Source organism: Eucyclogobius newberryi, unplaced genomic scaffold (assembly GCF_026437365.1).
Source record: "Eucyclogobius newberryi isolate DKJ021-1_F unplaced genomic scaffold, fEucNew1.0.hap1 SCAF_8, whole genome shotgun sequence".
Lineage (NCBI taxonomy): Eukaryota > Metazoa > Chordata > Actinopteri > Gobiiformes > Gobiidae > Eucyclogobius > Eucyclogobius newberryi.
The window spans coordinates 1223795-1233156 of record NW_027316500.1 but is presented as its reverse complement, the minus strand read 5'-3'; positions in this window follow the sequence as shown (position 1 = coordinate 1233156).

Below are 9362 nucleotides of genomic sequence, written 5' to 3'. Positions count from 1 at the left end.
TACTATGTCCGGTTGGTTTTCCATTACCATTCGGTCTGTCTGTATCTGGAAGGACCTTGGCTCGGTCGTTCCCCGACTTTGTCCTTGGGGTCTCCAGCCCGTACTCTGCACAGATGTTTCTGTACACTATGCCAGCCACCTGGTTATGGCGCTCCAAGTATGCTGTCCCTGGCAGCATCTTGCACCCTGCAGGTAAGTGCGGGATTGTCTCAGGGCCCCCTTTGCACAGCCTACACCTTGGGTCTTGTCTGGTGTGGTAGATCTGGGCCTCTGGTGTTCAGGGCCTGCTCCTGTGCTGCCATGATCAGGGCCTCTGTGCTGTCCTTCAGATCAGCTCTTTCTAGTCATTGATAGGATTTCGTGATATCAGCCACATCAGTTTATATATATATATATATATATATATATATATATATATATATATATATATATATATATATATATATATATATATATATATATATAATGATTATAATATATATAACAATTATCATTATTATAATTTATGAATATGTCACTTACAATGTTATTGTCTCGAATATTGGAAAATACCGAAGAAATAATCTTAAAATTAATAGATTAGCAAGGATTTAAATTTTGCACTTCAGATATGATCTAATACATTATTTTGTGCAGCTTCCATCCAACACTGCTCACACAAAGCATCACAGTCATGGTGCACTTAAATGAGGACACCTGCAGCAGGAGGGGGGAGTGAGAGGCTGTCCTCCTGATCCCTCTGTGACCTCTGTACGACCCCTATGTGACCTCGGGGGCCGAGCTGTTTCAAATGCACTCCTCAAACACACTTGAAAGAGAAAGAGCCGCTGCAGCTGACAAATGTCACCTCAGAAGGCAAAGTAAACAAGCACACCATCCACTATTTCCCCAAAGACGTTACTATTACTAACAAAGTAAAGGCACATTCTTCATTATTAGGCTTGAGTGTAAAAAATGTTCTGGAGAGAATCATTCAAATTGTGTATGAGAAGTAGAAACAAATTAAATTGCCCATGACTAGTATCAAAAATTAGAATTCAGTGAGCTAGGGCTGCATCAAGTTAATCGATGAATCGCAACTAACCAATTATAGAAATAGTTGTCAAATAATGTAATATTTATTATCTGGTATATACACCTACTCCAAAACATGCAATGAGCTTTAAGAAAGAGTTTTATTTCTCAGAGCAGGGGGGGGGAAGAGAAAATTGACATTGTACACTTACAAGAAACACATTTAAATGACTTAGAACATCTAAAAGTGACAAAATTTGGATATAACAGACTTTACTATTCTTCATTCAGGGCAAACATAAGAGGGGTGGGGCTATCAAGTAGAATAGCCTTTAAGCAGAGATTTGAACACAAAGATAAGGATGGCAGGTTTGTACTGGTCAAGGGAACGATTAAAGGAAGTATGCTTACTTTGATGAATGTATATGCTCCACCAGGAAGTGACCTCACTTGTGAATCTGATTGCAAACCACTCTGAGGGAACCCTTATCAGTGGCAGAGATTGGAATTTACATGTTCAGCCAACATTGGATGTCTCAAGCACACAAAACAATGTTCTATAAATATCTATAAATCTATAAATAATACATTTAGTAAATTAATACATAAATAGGGTTGATCGATATCTGGAGGAAGAAAAGACAAAATTACTGGCCTGAAAGCTTAGAATTCAACAGGCGGAGAGAGAAAATGTTGAAATAACATAATTTCAACCAAACATGACCTAATACAATCAGCATTTGAATCCTTTTGCAATTTTTTTTTACCAAAATATCAGGAAACAAAAGAAGAAGAAATACAATCAGTTTTGGACACTCTCAACTTACCTACCATGACGGAAGAACAAAAAAAAAAGACTACAAAAAACAAATCTCCAGGGAGCGACGGGTTCACTTCAGAGTGGTATAAAGGTCTAAAACACACACTTATCCCTTTGCTTTTATCAGAATTTAACTGGGCCCTAAGAAGCTCAGATCCCTCCGAGTTGGAAGGAAGCCATCATATCTTTAATACCATAAAGAGGGGAAGGACCGACTTGACTGTGCCTCATATAGACCAATCTCTATACGTCACAAAGGCGCCGGTCCAGCTGGCAGCCCGGTGCAACGCTCCGCTCTTTTCTCACACTTTTTTCACACTTATTGTGCTTTATCTTTTGTATTTTTTCTACTTTACTTGTACGATCGGGACACGCGCTGGAATCGCTTTAATTCAACTTGTTTCGACTTTGTTCGGCTGGATTATTGAGTGTTTTCGTTGTGTCGTCGTGATGTGCGCTGGCTCCGAGCCCCCCCGGCCGCCGCCGCCGTACGGAACGGCGCCGGAGGCGGAGGAACTCATGAAACTGCGGAGAACCGTCGTCTTACCCGGAGATCGTCACGTTATCCCGGCGGACATCCTAAGGAAAACACAGAGGAGCAGAAGAGCTGGACTCAAACTTAGAAAAACAGGAAGCCGGTTCCCGCCGTTGTTTCTCTTCCTCATCTCTGGTGACTTTAACCACGCTTCTCCCTCTTCTGTTCTACCAACATACACCCAGTATGTTACCTGCCCCACCAGAAACAATAGAACATTGGACTTGTTTTTTGCCAACACCAAGGAGGCTTATTCCTCTTCCCCCCTCCCTCCCCTGGGCAGCTCGGAACACAACCTTGTACATCTGAGGCCTGTGTATGAACCCATCGTGCGCAGGCAGCCTGTGGTGTCCCGTGTGGTGAGGAGGTGGTCTGCTGAGAGCGAGGAAGCTCTGAGGGACTGCTTCAGCACCACTGTCTGGACTGAGCTTTATGACCCACATGGGGAGGACATCAACACCATCACAGAGTGCATCACGGACTACATCAACTTCTGTTTTGAGAACACTGTTCCCTCCCGGACGGTGCGGTGTTTTCCAAACAACAAGCCGTGGATTAACCGTGAACTGAAGGCTCTGCTGAAGGAGAAGAAGAGAGCCTTCAGGTCAGGGAACAAGGAGGAGCTGAGGAGGAAGATCAGGCAGGCGGAAGCCGGCTACAAGAGGAGGATGGAGGAGCAGCTGCAGCAGAAGAACATTCAGGGAGTGTGGAGGAGCCTGAAAACCATCTCGGGCTTCAAAATCCCCCCTGCCCAGACAGAGGAAGACCTACAGTGGGTGAATGATTTAAATGCTCACTTCTTGAGGTTTGATAAGTCTGATAAGGACCCGCTGCAGTTTGCATATCGGCCTGGCATAGGTGTGGAGGACGCCGTTATCTCCCTGCTGCACCGCTCTCTCTCTCACCTGGAAAAGCCTGGCAGCGCTGTGAGGATCCTGTTCTTCGATTTCTCCAGCGCCCTCAACACCATCCAACCGCTGCTCCTGAGGGACAAACTGGAGACGGCTGGTGTGGAGTACGACCTGGCAGAGTGGATCCTGGACTACCTCATGGACCGACCCCAGTTTGTGAGAGCCTGGGACTGTGTGTCTGACACTCGGACCTGCAGTGTGGGGGCGCCCCAGGGCACTGTCCTCGCGCCCTTTCTCTTCACCCTTTACACTGCAGACCTCGGACACGACACGGACAGCTGTGTCCTGCAGAAGTTCTCTGACGCCTCTGCCATCATCGGACTCATCATGGACGACAATGATGTGGAGTACAGGGGACTGGCGCAGGACTTTGTGGACTGGTGTCAGCGGAACCACCTCCTCATCAACGCGGGGAAGACCAAGGAGATGGTGGTGGACTTCCCGCAGATGCCACCCCACTGCCCCCTCACCAGTGAACATCCAGGGAAGGGACATCGAGAGAGTGGACTCATACAAGTACCTGGGTGTTCATCTGAACCACAAACTGGACTGGACTCACAACACAGACAGACAGTACAGGAAGAGCCAGAGTCGGCTCTACCTCCTGAGGAGACTCAGGTCTTTTGGAGTGACAGGGCCACTCCTGAAGACCTTCTATGACTCTGTGGTGGCATCAGCCCTCCTGTACGGTGTGGCCTGCTGGAGCAGCAGCATCACAGAGAGGGAGAGGAAGAGGCTGGACAAAGTCATCAAGAAGTCCAGCTCCGTCCTGGGCTGTGCTCTGGACTCGGTGCAGGAGGTGGGGGACAGAAGGGATTCACATCTATGCTGGACCATGAGTCTCACCCCCTGCAGGACACTCTGTCCGCTCTGGAGAGCAGCTTCAGTGAGAGACTGATCCACCCTCGCTGTGTGAAGGAGAGATTTCGCAGGTCTTTCCTTCCTGCTGCTGTCAGACTTTATAACAAACACTGTTAGTCCTGAACACTCGCAATACTGACTTAACCATGTGCAATTCCGTCATATTCATGTGCAATTACTGTTACTGCTAGCTGTTTATTTATTTATTTTTATCTTTATTTATTTTCCTCTCCATCCCTTGTTGGGAAATGGGAGGTTTTGTCTATAGGAGTTTTTGTTTGTAAGAGTTCTTCTATTGAGAGTGTTTTTTTTTAAACTTCCTATAAGTGATCTGTTCTTTTCCTCTGTATCTACCTGCGTTGCAACAATGAAATTTCCCCATGTGTGGACAATAAAGGATTATCTTATCTTATCTTATTCTGGATGGGGACTACTGTATATACACCTCAATCATGTAAAAAAAATGGAATACTCCCAGGTTTAGTTCACAATAACTGGACAGGATTTATTAACAAACGACAAACACAAGATAACATGAGACAATCCTTACACAAAATGAACCATATGGAAATAAGAAATAACAAAACAAAGCCGTAATAATAAGTCTGGACGCTGAGAAAGCTTTTGACTCTGTTAGCTGGTCCTTTCTATTTAAAGTGCTAACCAAATTTAAAATAGATTATTTAATAATACAAAAAAATTGGGGCGATTTATGATGACCAACATCAAGAATCAAAATTAACGGACAGACTCTCTTACCTTGGAAAGCAGGGTAAGGCAGGGTTGTACCTTGTCCTCTCTTTTGTTCGCCCTGTACTTGGAACCACTGGCCCAATATATTAGACAATCTGAAACAATTCATGATGTTTCAATAGATGGGATGTAACATAAAATTGTCTGCTATGCAGATGATGTTCTACTATATCTGACCAAGCCAGAAATGTCCATACTTAATGTGAGGCATTTCCTCCATGATATTGGTCCAATGTCTGGATACAAATTGAATTTGAAACTGAAATTCTCTCTTACTGTTGACCCATTCTGTGAAGAAAGACTTATCCACTTAAATGTCAAACGGAATCCCTCAAATACTTAGGAGTGGTCCTCCATGAAGAACTTTCAACAATTTTAAAGTCAAACTATACTCTTCTTTTCTCCACTATAAACAGAAATCTTGAAAAATGTAATCTCTTTTCACATTTGAGTCTAAGACAAAGGACTGAAAATATGAAAATTAATGTTTTGCCCAGATTTCTCTATCTATTTCAGACTCTCCCGATTAATATCCTCAAACGGCTGTTTGATGAGTGGAATAAAGCAATCTCAAGATTTGTATGGCAAGGCAAAAAACCTCATCTGATTTAAAACTCTACAATTATCAAAAGAAAAAGGAGGCTGGGGTTTGCCTTGTCTGAAAAGCTACTTTATTTCAGCTCAAATCAGAGCGTTGATGTATTGGTGTGACCCAGAATATGAAGCTCGATGGAAAAATATTGAGATTAACGTTGTACTGGTGGTTTCTGTACAGGCCTTACTGGCAGATGACAGACGCTTGAGTCATATGAAGGAAGTTAAGAATCCATGGTCGAGAACTGTCCTTACAACATAAGGAGCGAATCCAAAAATACAAACTGAACAAAGATGTTAAAATCTTAAACTGGTTGGCATATAACCAAGGTTTTCTAGCAAATAGAACTGACCTGAGATTCAATTTCTGGATTACAAAAGGTATAAAAGTCTTTTACCATATTGTTAAAGATAATCATAGGAAAAGCTTTGATATGTTAAAAAATCCTTTGACTTGGAGGAACAGGACTTCTATAGGTATTTACAGATAAGGAGTTATTATAACCAAAACATTTTAAAAAAGTAACGACCATTATAACCCTCTGATTGAAATTTGTATTAATGCCTATGAATCAGAACTTGCAAGGGGAATAATATCTAAACTATATCAATGCATTAATAACCTGGACAACTGAATAAATCAAAAACAAATGGGAAAGAGAAGGTAATTTTGTTCTGACGGACGAGGAGTGGGAAGTTGTTTGTATATATTTTGTATCACATGTTTGGATGGAATTTATTTGGAAAAATGTGTCATGTTACCTTCGGGGACTGTTTTGGGACTGTCCTGTTGCTCAAAAATATTGGACTGAAATCAACAAGGATGTTAACCATTAGATTTCAGAGCTATGTACTTGGGCCTCAGAACCCCTGCCATGGACAAACAGATGAATACCTTTAGAATACAATTTTGGCATTTTGGAAAAAAGGCCGTCACAAGGAAATGGATGACACAAGACATATGAAGAAAATTACTTTCAGAGTTGACCTGAAAATGGACTTGCTCCAGGATTATATGGAGCAAAGAAGATGCGCTTGCCTTTGTACTGGAGTTCTCCTTTAACCCTTGCAACCTTGGGTGGGATAGGGTTAGCGGGACCCCGCGTCTCCAGTGGGGTGGGACTGCGTTTCTTCGTGTCAGGTTTTCTAGCCACGTGGCTGCCCACAAGTCCAAAGGTTCACTAGTCCAAAGGTTCACTAGTCCAAAGGTTCACTAGTCCAAAGGTTCACTAGTCTGAAGGTTCGCTGCCTGAGCTGTATCAGCGGGACCGGTCTTGATCGCCGCCATGTTGGGGCCAGTAACTTCTGTTTCAGTCGCCGCCATATTGGAATTTTGACTTCCGTGAGCCAGCTGGGGTCTGATCTAATGCCAACCCTTTTGGTATTATGGTTTCCGTTGATCTCTTGTCTACAATTAATCCAGTAGGTGGCGGTAAATTCACCTTTTCAGTTGGCTGACAACCGCCATTAAAAGTAACACCTACAACAACAACATAGTTCTTCCTGCTCTCTCTTTCTCTCTCTCTCCTTCTCTATCTTAACGATATATCATAAAACACATACATTGAAGACACATACATCGAAGACGTACGAAGACGAAGATGTACAACTTCAGAAGATATACAACTACAGAAGACCTACAACTACAGTAGGTGGCAGTAAATGCACATTTTCAGTTGGCTGCCAACAACAACAAACTACAAATGCATGGAAGCATCAATTGAACTGAAATAACAGCAAACAAATAAGACCAAACAGGTTCTATAGAGTCTTTTGTAGACCTTGGGTCTTGTGTGGTGTGGGCCTCTATTGCTCTGGTACTCACATGACCAGAGGACTCGGCCATTTCATTGAAATGTGTGTTTTTGTTATGTATTATTGTTTCATTGGTTATTAATGTCTGAGTCAAATGGAGGGATATGGGGATTTCATTCTAAGTTAAGGGGGCAATATGATTTTTTTTTGTGAGTAATTTATGTTTCTAGTTTATTTATGCCATTTTTGTGTTTCACCCCAATTTTGTTAAATGATTTGCTCATTGTTGGAGAGAGCTCCAAGGAGAGCATGTCTGTTGTGAGACCCTGTTGTTGCTGTAAGTTTTGGATCCTGTACATACTTTGTTTGATTGTCGTTGTTTGCTCACTGTAAATATTCTACCATTGCTTTGGGGATAAAAATCACCTCACCAATTTTTCAACTGAGCCATAATTTTTTCTCGGAAGATATATATATATATATAGATAGATAGATAGATAGATAGATAGATAGATAGTGTATATTTTTTGTTTCTGTTCCAGATCCACAAATCGCGATTTGCTCAGGATTTGACACCTGGGTTGCAAAAACACTGTAGTCCCCTGAGCCCAGTTTGGATTTAACACAATAGTGCCAAGAATGTGTAGATATAGCTATATAAGACCCATTAGTACAGTTTGTCACAAAAAAAGTGATTTGCATTTACGGTAGTTACTCTTTAATGATTGACTGAGGTTCAGGAGCAGGGTGGTCCCTCCTCAACCTCCTTCTCCTCCTGCAAACCACTCCTCCACTCCTCAATAACACATTTAATTACCCAGACGCCTTATTTATCACTCGTTGTCTCTGCTCTCTATCATCTTTATCATCATAAATAAATATTATCTTGCATTCTATTGTTGTGGCATGGTTCTGGCTAGTAAAGCACACTTTAGCCTTTCTCCAAAATTATTCACATCCAAAGACCTATATAAGACCATTTCCATTTCATTGTTGAAGCAAAGAACCTATACATCTCGGGCCTCATCTCTAACGGTATCCGCTCAAACATACCGGCAGATAAGTATACTTCCATCATGCCCTAAATGAGATTTCAATCACACATGCGTCTCATTATTAGGGGTGTGTTACCCTCTCTGACTTGCGGTATCATCTTTGCGGCGGCAATCACGGCACAAGAGCGCATTGTAATGACAACGCTGATTGCGGACACCTCTTCAGACATGCCCAGAGAAGCAGAGTGGCCATCTCAAGGACTTCTCTTCAGAGCACACACACATATTCTGACCTTGGATGTTCCGTGTACCAGTACAGATACAATGTAGGAGAAAATAAACATCCGTGGTATTTTTTTTTTGGAGAATTTTGTTTGCACTTTATTTTGGAAGTTACACTGAGCACCGCAAGCCATTGTATACCTCTTTCCTTCCTAGTTTACATAGGGTTGCCGACTTCAATAACAAATAAGTTGTACACAAGCTAAAAATCAGTTTTTAAGCCATCCAGGGAATCAGTGCATTATTGACTTGTTGGAGCACATGAACATTGAACATTTTACACAAATCAATCAATTTTATAGCATATTTTAGCAACGAGGCTTTTCCCTTGTTCTCCACTCGGTGAACATGAGTGCCGATCCGTAGCAAAATGAGGCAAAATGGGCAGGGTGGAATAAGTTGGAATAGTTGAATAATACAGTCTAAAAAAAAGTCACCACCTGTTTCAAGCCTCCCATTGTATAATTCAGGGGTGGGCAATTATTTTCCTCCGAGGGCCATATTCGAATCCAGGCAAGTAGCGGAGGGCCGGCCCGCGATCATTGGTGTGAAAAAAAAAAATTCCCAAAAATGTAATATCAATTTTCTGTAAAATATAGGCTATTGAATCTATTATTTAGTTCATTTCACGTCATATTTATTAAGGATACAAGTGCAGACAGTTATTTTTGTGCCGGCAGCGCGCCGCGGCTCCTGAAACTGCGCCGCTATTTGACCGCGTTCTAGCGCCGTTTTAGACCGCACCGGGTTAAGGTTAGGGTTAGGGTTAAGGTTAGGGTTAGGGTTAAGGTTAGGTTTAAGGTTAGGGTTAGGGTTAGCCATGAGGCTATAAGGGAAATGCC